The sequence below is a fragment of the Triturus cristatus genome, chromosome 1_1 (assembly GCF_964204655.1).
Source record: "Triturus cristatus chromosome 1_1, aTriCri1.1, whole genome shotgun sequence".
NCBI lineage: Eukaryota > Metazoa > Chordata > Amphibia > Caudata > Salamandridae > Triturus > Triturus cristatus.
This window is the reverse complement of record NC_140579.1, coordinates 936771070-936787770: the sequence shown is the minus strand read 5'-3', so window position 1 is coordinate 936787770 and position 16701 is coordinate 936771070. Positions and strand designations below refer to the sequence as shown.

General features: G+C 46.3%; 1 pseudogene; it reads left to right on the top strand.

The window, feature by feature from the left end:
* Positions 1–16701, top strand: part of LOC146871318 (Y+L amino acid transporter 2-like) — a 647328-nt pseudogene that overhangs the window by 232001 nt on the left and 398626 nt on the right.

Below are 16701 nucleotides of genomic sequence, written 5' to 3'. Positions count from 1 at the left end.
GCAGTGAGTGATAAAGGGTTATGTGTAGCCACAGGAGGAAGGAGACATCGGCTCTGGCTTTTACTGTGAGACGACTGGGATCGGGCGCAGCATAAATCAACAGGAGGTGGGGCCTCCTGATGCTCATTGGAATAACTTGGGGAAACAGATCCCAGCATGTGATCAGGTAAATCCGGGGCTCCAGAGGTGACCCTAAAGAGGAAAAGGAAGGCACCAAAGCAGCCAATGCAGCCACTGACACTAACACCTATATTGGTATCTCCACACTTAATTGCAACAATTTCACTCCTGGACTCCTCATGCTTCCCTAGGGAGGCCAATGAGGGGCTGCTACAGCCAAAGATTACGTTTAAGTTTACCTTCTTGAAAGACGATGGGGGAGTCAAGCAATTTGAACATCAAAGGGTTTCCTGTTTCCCTAAAACCCACAGTACTGGCTCAAAACCCTCCTAGAGGACCAGCTATCCCCCGGCAGGCGGTGGTTTCCACAATTAGCAATGGCACCATGATACTTCAAGAAATCCATAGGTCCGCTGTTACGCAGAATAATTTAGATAACCAGGGTATGATGCCGGTAGCTCGAGCCAGCCTGTGAGTCAAAATCAACCCTTTATGCCTAGAGCTCTTAGAACACTCTGAGCAGACCGAGGAAACAGTGATGAAAAATGATATCCCCCTGACAGCAGAACATTTCTCGCAGCCAACACTCGGTCAACCACTGGGGAGCGGGACGACCTGCTACAGTTAATAAACCAACTTGAAGGAGGAAGAAAGTAAATGTCAAACGCTCATGACTGACTCACCGCCAGGGCTAGGAATGGGATCCCATAGCAACTGTTCAACTCCACTGGGTCGTGCTGTGGCTGCGACTATCCCCCCCACTGTGCTGAGCCCTCAGGAAACAGCTGACAATTTGGCAGGTTCTGACAATGAGGACTCATTAGCAGCTGTGAATGATACTTTATATCTCTACTCGAAGGAATGGGAGAGGATGCTTATCTCATAGGGCATTGAGGCACCAACAAACTCCAGCCCAAACCCAAAAGGAAGCAAGAACTCACAAGGGGCCTTATGGTCAACCATGTTAAGGATTCTGCAGGGCTCATAAGAGGTACTCAGTTTTCAAGCAAACAAGCAAATGGACATACAAATTAGCCTACTGAACACTCTAGCAATGTATGTGTCAGGCATTGATGAGAAAATTGCGAACCGAAAATTGCAAACCAAAAGAAAGCACAGGCTGACATGCAGGGAATAGGACAGAGGTGCGGGTGCTCCCCTGTCTTAGACAAGCTGTCAACACTTCCGGTGAATATGTCGAATCTACTTGTTGACCTCAAAGACATGAATAAAGACAGGCCCCAAATGAGCATAGGACCCCTGAACACTAAGGCAAACCACTCAGAGGCACCACTTCCAGTAGAGCCAGAGGGGCTGAAGTGTGGCTACCTTTCCTGCTGCAACAATGAATGCCGGGGACTGCTGGATCCAACACTGGGATGGCACCTTCGCCAATGGCAGGCTCACCAGATTTTGACAGGACCCAATAAAACATGGACGAACCACCAAAACAGCAGGGAGCAAGGAAGAGAAAGGGTTGCAACAAAAAGCTCCCACGGCCTAGCAGGCTGCCAGCCTACCCAGTCTTCAATACAAGACTCAGGCCACACTCCACCCCCAGGGATGCAGATCTCTATGAGAAACTGACGACTCAGGACAGGGAGGATGTTCCAACATTAATGACCACTTTTAAACAAACCAGCCCTGCGAACAGATAGAGGTAACATTCTCAAGCTCATTCGGACAATGGATGAGATGGGGGAGGCCGCCTCACATAATATAGTATCAATTGAATGTATTGACCCAGGTGCTGGTCAGTGAAATTAATCAACTAAAGTAGTGTGGGGCTCTATTGAGATTGCTGAGAAGATCCTGAGTGCAGCCAACATATTCCAAGGCTGGGGGATTACCATTACACCATTCAAGGGAACAGGATATCCCTATGTCCTGAGTCACAAAAAAAGTTTGCCTTAACATCGACCTGACCGAGAACTGTCTACTCTGTCCTGAGAGGCGCAAGAAGCAAATTGAATGGGCTGAACGGCCCTGTGGTGGGTATGCCACAGAACCAGACGTGGCACAGAGTGGGGTTGGCTGTCTGGTGCCTTGAACAGAAGCGGAATTTTACAATGACAAGACACTGCTCTTACTACTGGTATTGACAAAGCAATTAGGATCTGCTCTTGGAATTTTAATGGACTGGCTAATACTCTTGAAGGACTAGACACCTACCAATACCTGCGCACCTTCCATGTAATTCTCCTCCAAGAAACCTGGGCTCATCTAGAGGGCTTTACAAGCTTTTATACTCCTGCAGTCAAAGCACACAAACATGGCTGCAGTAAGGGTGGTCTGGCAATAGAAGTCTGAGCTTCAAGCAATATTGAAAACCTAGAGCAAGAAACTGATGAAGCTGGCCTACAAATCGTAGTAATGACGGTCACGACTACAAACAGCCAGCCAAAGAAAATTATAATGGTAAACGTCTACATTCACCCCAACGCCGCAACCAAGGCTGTGCTAACAGAGAAGCTGACTAAGACAAACCTGACTCTAAGGCTAAATGAACAAGAGTGAAATGATAGTTACAGGCCACTTCAACATGTGGCTAATGAGCAAGCTACCGAAAAATGAGGTCACAGAGGCCCAAGAAGCCTTTTGGATGATGCCAACTCAGGTGGCCCCCAGTGGCAAAAAGAAGATAGGAGAAGTCAAAGCCTACAAGAACACCTAGATCATTTAGGCCTTAGAGCATTAAACGGTCGGTACAACCCCGGCAAACCACCTGAGCCTTCGTTTCTGTCCAGATCTGGTGCATCACTCATTGACTACACATTTGTAAGTTTCTCACTACTGCAAGTTGTTAGTGCTTATGAGTATGGCAAGAAATTGGAAAATGACCTCCGGTCCCAAGAAATAATTCTATACTTAGGCTTAGAAGCACTCGTACCCGCAAAGGATAATGGAACTCCAGGTTACATGATCAACCTCAAACGCATAAAATGCACATTCGCCTCTGGTGAAAACCCACTGATCAGCTGGGAAAGATTCACTATAAAACTCACAGATCTGACTGCAAAACCAGTCAAGTTAATCTCAATAAACAGGCAACATCAAGAGATTAAGGTCAACTCCCTGGAGAGGGGAGGAGGGAGTGTAACCCCGATCCTGGATGGCCAAAAAGGAAGCCAACCGCCTCTGCCAACCCCTCAAAAGGTCACCTATGGACCCTGTCATTCTGAAAGATCTCGGGCTTCAAGGAAACAATTAAAAAGCGCAAAATGGCAGCTTCAAAGGGCATCTCAGGATTCTTTCTGGGCTAAGCTGCTGCATGACATAAGAGAAAACAACTCCACCTCCTTTTGGCAAACATTAAACGAATCAACCGGCCCCTCCCAAGAGTGGCAGCATCCAACAACTCTGAGACAATCTGGTATCATTTCTTGAGCTGTCACTATAATCAAGGGGCACTGGAGGAACAACAAAGGTGCAAATTAGATGACCCTGACCCAGCGAGCACATCTCAAACCTCACAAAGGGAGAGGGCCCCAGAATTAGCCAGGTGCACAATCCGCCCTTGCGCTGTGCAGAGGCAAATTGCAACGGGACGTAGGTAAGGGGCACTGGGCTCGAATGGCATTCCAACAGCCATTTACAGGGAGGACCCACTGCTCTAGACAGCTCAACTTGCCCCATTTAGCTCCATAGTATTCCTTCCTCATGGAGAGGTTCAAATCTTGCCCCAAAATACAAGGGGATGTAAGGGCAACCCCAGAAATTACTGTTTAATAGCCTTAATTGATAATAATGTAAAATACTACGCAGGTGACCTATTGGAGGAATTTTAACATTGGGCTGAGGCATACTTACTTGTTCCTGTAAATCAAACCGGCTTTACTGAACAAACAAGGAACACAACAAACATCATGGTGCTTTCATTGCTGATTGATTATACAAAAATTAATACAAACCCTGTCCCCCTTTGTTTAATTGATTTTAAATTTGCTTTTGATACAGTTGATCGGGGTAGGCTCTGGAGGAAATTGGCAAACCTAAAAATGCCAAATGGTTTGTTAAGAGCCCTGGAAATACTGCACACAGACACCTGGGTCATGATCAAGGTAGGGGATGACTCCCATTTATCAAGGAAAATAAAAACCATACCAGGGTTGAAACAGTGATGTGTTTTGGCCTCAACCTTGTTTAACCTGTTCCTTGCAGACCTCATTCCCTCACTAAATGAAGTGAACTCACCAAAGTGGTGGGCTTCCAGTTATCAAACCTACTGTATGCAGATCATTTAGTCCTTGCAAACAGAGCCAAGCTCGGCCTACAGCGCTTGTTGAATGAAACCCTCGCCTACGGTGAATAACAGAAAAAAAACAAATATTTTACCAGTGCATAGAAAAATGAAACAGAAGCATACCTGGTGTCTGGGGAATTAAATAATTGAATCAGTAAAAAGCTTAAAGTACCTTGGAGTTTATTTCAATGGGAATGGAAGCTATAGCGACCGACTGGAGGAAACCAGGAAGAAGGGCAAAGCGTTGGCCTTTTTTTTTAGGTCTCTTTGCAACAAGCTTAAAGACCCCATGCTTACCCCCATATGTGAGGGAGGCTCTTGGCTCTCAGGGCCAGGACAGTGCAAATCTGGACAGAATGATTCTCAAAATATAAGGGTGAATTTTCCAACTATCTCCGAACACATCGCCTGCTCAAATAAGGCTGGAATTTGGTATCCCCAAACAGTCAAGGGCTCGGAAGGTGGCCTGTGTGTCCTGTTGCCACACGTTTAGGAAGGCTCCAGAGGGCTTTCTGGGCGGCCACCTCTGGCAAGAACTGGAACTCAGGCCGAGCTCCCCGCACATGTCTATGTAAACCAGGCATTGAGTTCACAAAGCTTAACAAATGTTTGGGGCTTATCTCTAGCCCACCGGGAGCTTAGAAAACTAACCAAATCTAGAGCACAGTTGGCATCAATGTTTAAGGATAAAGATAAACTGTCTAAACATAGTTATGGGTGGATGACACTTCAAAACTACACCACGTTAAAATCATAGGGCTACCTTGGCAAAACCTATTGCAATTGGCCAAGGTGCATTTCCTGAAGTACAGGCTGGGTTTATAACCATTAAAGCACTCCTCCCATGGAGAAGAAGGCCAGGGCAAGCCAGTTGCCGGTTATGCCTGCAAAAACTGGAGAACATCGTCCACGTCTTACGCCTGTGCCACACCAGTATGGGGGAATCTACGTGAGCGTTTGTGCAGGAAGTGGAGAAACCTGTCATAAGGTCATGCAGAGAGACAGTGCTAGCCTGCTTTGACCCTACAGATATCAGTCTGAACTGTGCCATGATCAAATTCCTTCAGAGATTTGAATAGAGGGCTGCGACTAAGGAGCAAGTAGCCAGTGGAGATGCAAGAGCTACTTGAGAAGTCACCACTTGGGCATTAACACTCCTAAATACTTGCGATTGCCTGTAGCTAGGCTCAAACCAAAGGCACAATACTCGAAGGTGGGAACAATCACACTTCAACTTTGAACTGCACCACCTCGACCCCCTTGACAACTGCTCTATCGGTTTACTTACGCCTTTTTTCCAGCAATTAACTTTTGTCTTAATTTTTAGAGAAAGGGTTTTTATGAACTGATATCTTGCACTTTAATGTTTTATTGCTTACTAATGCCCGCATCAGTACAGATCTTCTATTTTACTTTTTAAAGTAACATTAAATGCATTCAAAATAGATTTTTATTGACCTTACTGCTATCAAATTAGTCGTTTTATGTGTGTTGTATAGGTGTTTTATCATGCATTTTGATGCAAAGATTTTAATTAATCATGAATTAAAGATTTACTTACTTAAAATAAATCATGAGTTTTTCTTTAACTTCTAAAAAGGCTTCAAAATCCACAGCTTGCTGTTTGGTCACAAACAGGAAAAGATGGTTATGTGCAGAAGGATGGGTGTTAATAGGACATGAGAGTTATAGGTGACGTATCAGTTTTAGGAGAGGTGGGCAAAGCCGAGAGAAATTGGGTGTAAAGGACAGGGGTGACATGAACCAGAGACAAGGGTAGTGAAAAGAGGGAAGGGCTGCAGGAGCAGGGCTTAATATACAACTTATTAAGTTCTCTGAAAAAGGAGAAGCAGCTCCAGAAGTGAATCAAAGGGCAGACAGCAGCGTAGCTTTGGTGCGGAACATGGGTCTGTGGAATTAGCCCATCCTCTATGAGGAATTTGGGGCTGGTCCTGCTCATACCCACGGTGACCAAATGGCTACTCTGTGACATGTGCCAGCCCTCATTCAGTTAGATTAACCGAGTCACAAAGAGAAGAAGAAAGATTAAGGCCTCAATTATGATAGGGCTGCACAAAATGGGTGCACTGAGGTGGTATGCAATTTGTGCATGGTACCAGTAAGGCACCTTGAATTGTAGAATGTCATGTGGAAAGCTCATGCTATTCCATACTGGGGTGAACAAACATGGCATGTGCTTTATCTGGTCCCACAATTTGCAGCAGGTTTCACCTTGCATAAATCACGATAGCAAACCGCCACAATTTGTGAACACATTCTAATTATCAGCTCACTCTTAATATAGTCCTGAGAGAGATACAGAAGGGAAAACACATTTGATATTTAGCAATTAGTCACCCCATATTATCTAATTTCTTATTGGTGCATCAATATGTATCAAACAAGTCAGTGAGTCACACAGTTTCAAGTAGTAGAGAAATGTATTTTATATGTATGTATGTGGTATTTATGATGCACCAAAAGGTAGTGGATCTCTGAACACAGGTCAAGGCAAAGACAAAGGGGCAGATTTACAAGCGCCTTGCGCCACTTTTGCGTCACTTTTCCCATGTTAAAAGTGACGCAAAAGTGGCGCAAGTGGCTTGTAAATGTGCCCCAAAGTTGGCATGTGATGAAGAGGGATGCCAAGTTTTTTTTTATACCACTGTAATTTTTGCGACGTTCACAATTGCTACAATTCATAAGGTTTGCAAAGTTTCTGCCCAACTAAACTTCCTCATTCACCAAATGCATTAATAAAATGTGGTTCAGATGGAAAAATGTTGCAGACCTTTTCCCTGCAAGTTTACCTTGGTCAATTTTTTTTATTAGCACAGGGACAAATGCATGTAGAGGTTTTGTCCACATTTGCTTTTTTTGAATAGTTTGTTCTCTTCTGTCTCAATACTTGGGTCTCTTCTCCCCCGTTTTCATCCTCTCTGTGCCACTTTTCACACTTCTCTACCTTTCAATTATTAACTGTACCATCCTGACTCTTGCTTTTGGGTTCTTATAGAGGGTGCAGATCTAATTAAGATATCCTGGCCCGACACCGATTTCCTCCAGAGTCGCCAGAAGGTAATCCCAACCCAGTATGTCAAACTCCTTATCTAAGTGAAGCGTCACCACCAACTTTTCCCCCGTCTCACTCAAGTTAGGTTTCATCAGATTAAGTAGTCATCGTATGTTGAGAAAAGAATTGCATTCTGGAATAAACCCACATTGATCTGCGTGCACTAGAGTGTTAGCAACAAGGAGCAGCCAATGAGCCAGGGCCTTCCCTAATATCTTATAGTCTATGTTTAATAGGGAGAATGGCCAATATGAGGGGACTTTGGGGGGGATCCCAGCCTGGTTTTGACGAATATATGATGTTACTTAGCATACCGTTACTCCGCAGGTATTTACTTCGAAGTTTTTACTTCGCAAATACCTTTACTACGCATGATTTTAGTGTGCATGCTTTTAATTCGCAAATATATACAAATATACAAAATCTTGCGGAATGATGTATAAATTTGAAAAGCTACTGTCGTCTGCTATCAAATAAATATTCACCTCAGCTGGTCAATGGCTGAATGGCAGCCCATGAAATGTAGGGGATACGAGATATTACAGAAATGCGTGAGCTATAATATTTGGTATCCCCATAGTAACCGATGTTAAAAAGCAAAATTAAGGGTGCTATTTGGCATAGAAATACTGTGCTCACCCATCCAACAGAAGACCATGTCAAATTGAATCCTGGTAAGTTTTAACCCGAGAAACACAGGGGATACCAAATATTATAGATGGCATAGCCCATTATATATGGTATCCCGTAAAGGAACCGGATGTTAAATGTTTTCGAATGATGTATAAACTGTGAAAAGCTGCGTTAGTCTGGTATCAAATAAATGTCCACCTCAACTGGTCAATGGCTGAATGGTAGCCTATGAAATCTACGGGATACAAGATATTACAGCAATACCTGAGCCATAATATTTGGTATCCCCTTAGTAAATGATGTTGGAAGGCAAAAGGAAGGGTGGTCTTTGGTATAGGAATACTGTGCTCCCCCATCCAACATAAGGCAAAGCCAGAGTGAATCGTGGTAACTTCTAAACCGAGAAACACTAGGGATACCAAATATTATAGGCCGTATAGGCTATTAAATTTGGTATCCCCTAAGGGTACGGATGCAAAATCTTGTGGAATGATGTACAAAATGTGAAAAGATACTGTAGTCTGCTATTAAATAAAAGGCAAATTCAATTGGTCAATGGCTGAAGGGTAACCCATGAAACATAGGGGATACGAGATATGGCACTGCGTGAGCCATAATATTTGGTATCCCCTTAATAAATGATGTTGGAAAGCAAAAGGAAGGGTGATATTTGGTATCGAAATACTGTGCTCTCCCCGCCAACATAAGGCGATGTCAAACTGAATCCTGGTAACTTCTAACCCGAGAAACACTGGGGACACCAAATATTATAGGCTGTATAGGCTATTATATTTGGTATCCCTTAAGGGTACCGGATGCAAAATCGTGTGGAATGATGTATAAAATGTGAAAAGATACTGTAGTTGCTATCAAATAAAAGGCAAACTCAATTGGTCAATGGTTAAAGGGTAACCCATGAAACATAGGGGATACGAGATGTTATGGCAATGCGTGAGCTATAATATTTGGTATCCCCTTAGTAAATGATGTTGGAAAACAAAAAGAAGGGTGCTATTTGCTATAGAAATACTGTGCTCCCGCATCCAACATAAGGTAAATTCAAATTGAATCCTGGTAACTCCTAACCTGAGAAACGCTGGGGAAACCAAATATTATAGGCCCTATAGGCTATTATATTTGGTGACCTTCCGGAAGGTCGCTCCCCCCCCCGCTGCAGCTCCGCCTGCACCCCCGCTGTAGTGTCCTGATCGTCGCCGAAGTCGAGGCCCTCCACCACCCGCAGGCTTCCACCTGCCCCTCATCCCTGGTGGCCGGTGGTGGCCTTGGTTTGTATCCGCTCTACTCCACCTTCTCTGCCTATCCTCCTTTGTGCCCCCCTGCCCCCCACTCACCGCTCTGTTCTGTGCCCCCTTTACTGTGTGCCCCATTTCACTCTGCTATTGCCCCCTTTTATTGTGTGCCCCGTTTTGACTCTGCTGTTGCCCCCATTTATTGTGTGTCCCGTTTCACTCTGCTGTTGCCCCCGTTAATTGTGTGCACGTTTTGACTCTGCTGTTGCCCCCTTTTACTGTGTGCCCCGTCTTGACTCTGCTGCTGCCCCCTTTTTATTCTGTGCCCCGTTTTTCGCTGCTGTCGCCCCCCTGATTCTGTCCCCTTCCCGAGGTCGCCCCGCTCCGCTTCCCTACCCCCGCCGCTGCTTCCCCTGCGGCCCCGCCCCTCCGCGCCCATTCGCTGCCCGTGTTAAACACACCTCCCGCCTTCCAGCTGCTCCTCCCTCCCCTCCTCCCCACATATGGCAGCCGCTGGGCGGCCGCGCGCAGCGGGCACGCCACTGGCGCGCCACAGGCGCACCTAAGGCAAGCCTGTCTGCGCCCGTCTGCTCCTCGACCACGCCCAGTGCCAGAACCCCTGGCCTCCGCAGCAGCCACGAGGACCGCCGCCTCTGCTACGACGCCAACACCCTCATCGCTCTCAACCCAGGAAGGACCCACACCTGCTGCAAGGCCGCCCAGAGGCGCACCCACGGCCCCTTCACCTGCCGGAACTGCAGCTTCTCCTGCCTCGAAAGCACCAAGACGCCTACCACGACGGAACCCAACCAGCTTAGATGCATCCGCACACAAACACGCCGTCGAACTCTGGGACCTACTCGACACCACATCACCGGACGTCGCCTTCCTGACCGAGACCTGGATGAATGAAACCTCCTCGCCAGACATCGCCATAGCCATCCCAGATGGGTACAAGATCACCCGCAGAGACCGCACCAACAGGGCCGGAGGAGGAATCGCCATCGTCCACAAACACACCATCAGGGTCTCAACAAACACCAACGACACCCTCAGCACCGCCGAACACATGCACTTCCAGATCCACACGGACCCCAAGACCACCCTGAGAGGCACCCTCGTCTACAGACTGCCAGGACCCCGGCCACAATTTTGCGACTCCATCGCCGACCTCATCAGCACGCACGCACTGACCTCCACCGACTACATCCTCCTCGGAGACCTGAACTATCACCTGGAGAACAACAATGACAGCAACTCCTCCACCCTGATCGCCAACCTCGCCAACCTCGGACTGAAACAACTCGTCACGACGCCGACCCACATCGCTGGCCACACGCTAGATGCCATCTTCTCCTCAAGCCCCTACGTCACCTTCAGCCATGTCTCCGGACTCACCTGGACAGACCACCACTGCATCCACTTCTCCTTCCGAAAACCCCTCACACACCACCACACACTACAGACCCCCCGCTGCTGCTGGGGCAAAGTCACCCAAGAACAACTACAGACAAGCCTCGCACTCAACTCTCTGTCGAACCCCACCAACCCCGATGAGGGTGCACTCACCCTCGAACGCTAGATGAACGACTGCGCCAACACCGTCGCCCCGCTGAAAAATCCCACCAGCAAAGACACCAGCAGAAGAGTCAGCTGGTTCACCCCGGAACTCCTCGACTCAAAACGCACCTGCCGGAAAATGGAAAACATATGGCACAGCAACAAGACGCCAGACAGCCGCACCGCCCACAAAGACGCCTTCCGCAACCACCACAACCTAATCAGGACCGCCAAAAGAACCTCCTTCACAGACCGCCTTGACAACAACGCACACAACAGCAAGGAGCTCTTCACCATCGTGAAGGAACTCTCCAACCCCAGCTCCAACGCCAACCACATCCCACCATCGCAAACCCTGTGCGACTCCCTCGCGAGCTTCTTTCACCGGAAAATCACCGACATCCATAACAGCTTCAGACCCCGGACAACCACTGCCGACCACGCCGAACCAAACCCACCGCACCCCACCGCCCATGACACTCTGACAACTTGGGCCAACGTGAGCATCGAGGACACAATTAAGACCATGGGAACAATCCACTCTGGATCCCCGTCCGACCCTCTCCCGCACCACATCTTCAACAAAGCCAGCAATTCCATCGCACCCCACCTGCACAAAATCATCAACCTCTCCTTCGAGACCGCCACCTTCCCTGAGAACTGGAAGCATGCAGAGATCAATGCCCTACTGAAGAAACCCAAGGCGGATCCGAGCGACCTCAAGAACTTCCGACCCATCTCCCTGCTTCCGTTCCCAGCAAAGGTCATCGAGAAGATAGTTAACACCCAGCTCACCCGTCACCTCGAAGACAACAACATCCTGGACCCATCCCAGTTGGGATTCCGCAGCAACCACAGCACAGAGACTGCCCTCATCGCCGCCACAGACGACATCAGGATCCTGCTAGACAACGGCGAGACGGCGGCCCTCATCCTCCTGGACCTCTCCACCGCCTTCGACACCGTCTGCCACCACACACTACGCACATGCCTCGGCGACACAGGGATCCGAGACAAGGCCCTGGACTGGACCACCTCCTTCCTCTCCGTCAGGAATCAGAGAGTCCGCCTCCCCCAGTTCCAATCCGATGCCTCCGAGATCATCTGCGGTGTCCCTCAAGGATCCTCCCTCAGCCCGACGCTGTTCAACGTCTACATGGCACCACTAGCACGCATCGCACGACAGCACGACCTCAACATATTCTCCTACGCCGACGGCACTCAACTGATCCTCTCCCTCACCAAGGACCCCCTCACCACCAAATCCAACCTCCACCAGGGAATGAAGGCCATCGCAGACTGGATGGAGGACAGCCGCCTCAAACTGAACACAGACAAGACGGAAATCCTCATCCTCGGGTCCAACCCCTCCGCATGGGACGACTCCTGGTGGCCCACGTCACTGGGGTCCCCCCAGCCCCCACCGACCACGCACACAACCTGGGAGTCATCCTCGACTCGAAACTCTCCATTACCAAACAAGTCAATGCAGTCTCCTCCACCTGTTTCAACACCCTCCGCAAGATCTACAGATGGATCCCGACAAACACGAGGAAAACAGTCACCCAGGCCCTTGTCAGCAGCAGACTCGACTACGGAAACGCCCTCTATGCCGGAGCCTCGCCAAACTCATCAACAGACTACAGAGAATCCAGAACGCCTCTGCACGCCTGATCCTCGACGTCCCACGCCGCGACCACATCACCCCCCACCTGAGGAACCTACACTGGCTCCCCGTCGACAAAAGAATCTCCTTCAAGCTTCTGATCCACGCACACAAGGCACTCCAAAAAACCGGCCCAGCCTATCTCAACAGTCGACTCTCCTTCTAAATACCCAACAGGAAACTCCGCTCCGCTGACCACGCCCTGGCCACGGTTCCACGCATCCGGAGAACTACTTCCGGAGGCAGATCCTTCTCCTATCGCGCCGCCAGGACCTGGAACACCCTCCTCCTCCACCTGCGACAAACCGAAGACCTGCTGACCTTCAGAAGACAACTCAAGACATGGCTCTTCGACCAATAGCAGCATCACCCCCCCACCCACAGCGCCTTGAAACCCTCCCGGGTATGTAGTGCACTTTACAAATTATGTGATTGATTGATTGATTAATTGAGTGTCTCCTAAGTGTACCGGATGCAGAATCTTGTGGAATGAAGTACAAAATGTGAAAAGCTACTGTAGACTGCTATCAAATAAAAGGCAAACTCAATTGGTCAATGGCTAAAGGGTAACCCATGAAACATAGGGGATACGAGATGTTATGGCAATGCGTGAGCCATAATATTTGGTATCCTCTTAGTAAGTGATGTTGGAAAACAAAAAGAAGGGTGCTATTTGCTATAGAAATACTGTGCTCTCACATCCAACATAAGGCAAATTCTAATTGAATCCTGGTAACACCTAACCTGAGAAACGCTGGGGATACCAAATATTATAGGCCCTATAGGCTATTATATTTGGTGTCTCTTAAGTGTACCAGATGCAGAATCTTGTGGAATGAAGTACAAAATGTGAAAAGATACTGTAGACTGCTATCAAATAAAAGGCAAACTCAATTGGTCAATGGCTAAAGGGTAACCCAAGAAACATAGGGGATACGAGATATGGCAATGCGTGAGCCATAATATTTGGTATCCCCTTAATAAATGATGTTGGAAAGCAAAAGGAAGGGTGCTATTTGCTATAGAAATACTGTGCTCCCGCACCCAAAATAAGGCAAATTCAAATTGAATACTGTTAACTTCTAACCCGAGAAACACTGGGGATACCAAATATTATAGGCCGTATAGGATATTATAGTTGGTATCCCCTAAGGGTACAGATGCAAAATCTTGTGGACTGATGTATAAAATGTGAAAAGATACTGTAGTCTGCTATCAAACAAAAGGCAATGTCATCTTTTGAATGGCTCAAGGGTAACCCATGAAACATAGGGGATACGAGATATGACAGCAATGCGTGAGCCATAATATTTGGTATCCCCATAGTGTATGATGTTGGAAAGCAAAAGGAAGGGTGCTATTTGGTATAGAAATACCTTGCTCCTGCATCCAACATGAGGCAAAGTCAAATTGAATCCTGATAACTTCTAACCCGAGAAACACTGGGATACTAAATATTATAGGCCGTACAGGCTATTATAGTTGCTATCCCCTAAGGGTACGGATGCAAAATCTTGTGGAATGATGTACAAAAATGTGAAAAGATACTGTAGTCTGCTATCAAACAAAAGGCAATTTCAACTAGTCAATAGCTAAAGGGTAACCCATAAAACATAGGTGATATTACAGCAAAGCGTGAGCTATCATATTTGGTATCCCTATTGTAAATTATGTTGGAAAGCAAAAGGAAGGGTGCTATTTGGTATGGAAATACTGTGCTCCTCCATCCAACATAAGGCGCTGTCAAATTGAATCCTGGTAACTTCTAACCCGAGAAACGCTGGGGATATCAAATATTATAGGCCGTAAAGGCTACTATAATTGGTATCCCCTAAGGGTACCGGTGGCAAAATCTTGTGGAATGATGTACAAAATGTGAAAAGATACTGGAGTCTGCTATCAAATAAAAGGCAAATTCAATTGGTCAATGGTTAGAGGGTAACCCATGAGACATAGGGGATACGAGATATTACAGCAATGCGTGAGCCATAATGTTTGGTATCCCCTTAATAAATGATGTTGGAAAGCAAAAGGAAGGGTGATATTTGGAATAGAAATACTGTGCTCTCCCCACCAACATAAGGCGATGTCAAACTGAATTCTGGTAACTTCTAACCCGAGAAACACTGGGGATACCAAATATTATAGGCCGTATAGGCTATTATATTTGGTATACCCTAAGGGTACCGGATGCAAAATCTTGTGGAATGATGTACAAAATGTGAAAATATACTGTAGCTGCTATCAAACAAAAGGCAATTTCAACTTTTCAATGGCTCAAGGGTAACCCATGAAACATACGGGATACAAGATATTACAGCAATTAGTGAGCCATAATATTTGGTATCCCCATATTAAATGATGTTGGAAAGCAAAAGGAAGGGTGATATTTGATATAGAAATACTGTGCTCCCGCATCCAAAATAAGGCGAATTCAAATTGAATACTGTTAACTTCTAACCTGAGAAACAAAGGGGATACCAAATATTATAGGCCGTATAGGGTATTATAGTTGGTATCCCCTAAGGGTACAGGTGCACAATCTTGTGGACCGATGTATAAAATGTGAAAAGATACTATAGTCTGCTATCAAACAAAAGGCAATGTCATCTTTTCAATGGTTCAAGGGTCACCCATGAAACATAGGGGATACGAGATATGACACCAATGCGTGAGCCATAATATTTGGTATCCCCATAGTGTATGATGTTGGAAAGCAAAAGGAAGGGTGCTATTTGGTATAGAAATAACTTGCTCCTGCATCCAACATAAGGCAAAGTCAAATTGAATCCTGATAACTTCTAACCCGAGAAACACTGGGGATACTAAATATTATAGGCTGTATAGGCTATTATAGTTGCTATCCCCTAAGGGTACGGATGCAAAATCTTGTGGAATGATGTACAAAGATGTGAAAAGATACTGTAGTCTGCTATCAAACAAAAGGCAATTTCAACTAGTCAATGGCTAAAAGGTAACCCATGAAACATAGGGGATACGAGATATTACAGCAAAGCGTGAGCCATAATATTTGGTATCCCTGTTGTAAATGATGTTGGAAAGCAAAAGGAAGGGTACCATTTGGTATAGAAATACTGTGCTCCTCCATCCAACATAAGGCAATGTCAAATTGAATCCTGGTAACTTCTAACCCGAGAAACGCTGGGGATACCAAATATTATAGGCTGTATAGGCTATTATAAGTGGTATCCCCTAAGGGTATCGGAGGCAAAATCTTGTGGAATGATGTACAAAATGTGAAAAGATACTGTAGTCTGCTATCAAATAAAAGGCAAATTCAATTGATCAATGGCTGAAGGGTAACCCATGAAACATAGTGGATACAAAATATTATGGCATTCGTGAGCCATAATATTTGGTATCCCCTTAATAAATGATGTTGGAAAGCAAAAGGAAGGGTGATATTTGGTATAGAAATACTGTACTCTCCCCGCCAACATAAGGCGATGTCAAGCTGAATCCTGGTAACTTCTAACCCGAGAAACACTGGGGATACCAAATATTATAGGCCGTATAGGCTATTATATTTTGTATCCCCTAAGGGTACCGGATGCAAAATCTTGTGGAATGATGTACAAAATTTGAAAAGATACTGTAGCTGCTATCAAACAAAAGGCAATTTCAACCTTTCAATGACTCAAGGGTAACCCATGAAACATACGGGATACAAGAGATTACAGCAATGAGTGAGCCATAATATTTGGTATCCCCATATTAAATGATGTTGGATATAGAAATACTGTGCTCCCCCATGCAACATAAGGTGAATATTGTAAGCATAAGTGACATCGGAAGGTAAGAATAACAGTCACTTTATTACAAGCCATCCGCTCTCTGAACAGGCTAGTGGCAACATTCCAAGGTGAGCTCCCGGAGATTCCAAGGGTGAGTCAAAGGATGGGGGTGGACGGAAGGTACCAAGGGGAGGAGTAAAAAGGGTAGATACAACACATCTCCTTACCCAACATAACAGAGAAATAATAAACACAGGCGGGAACTTTACGTTGCTACTCTGTCCCCGCTCCAAACTTGACCGTCCTCCAACTCCACCACATTTTTCCCCCTGTTTTGAACTTTTTGTGGAGGGAAAAATTTGCTCTGTCCCACCTGTACCCTGGTGGGTTTCCTTACCACC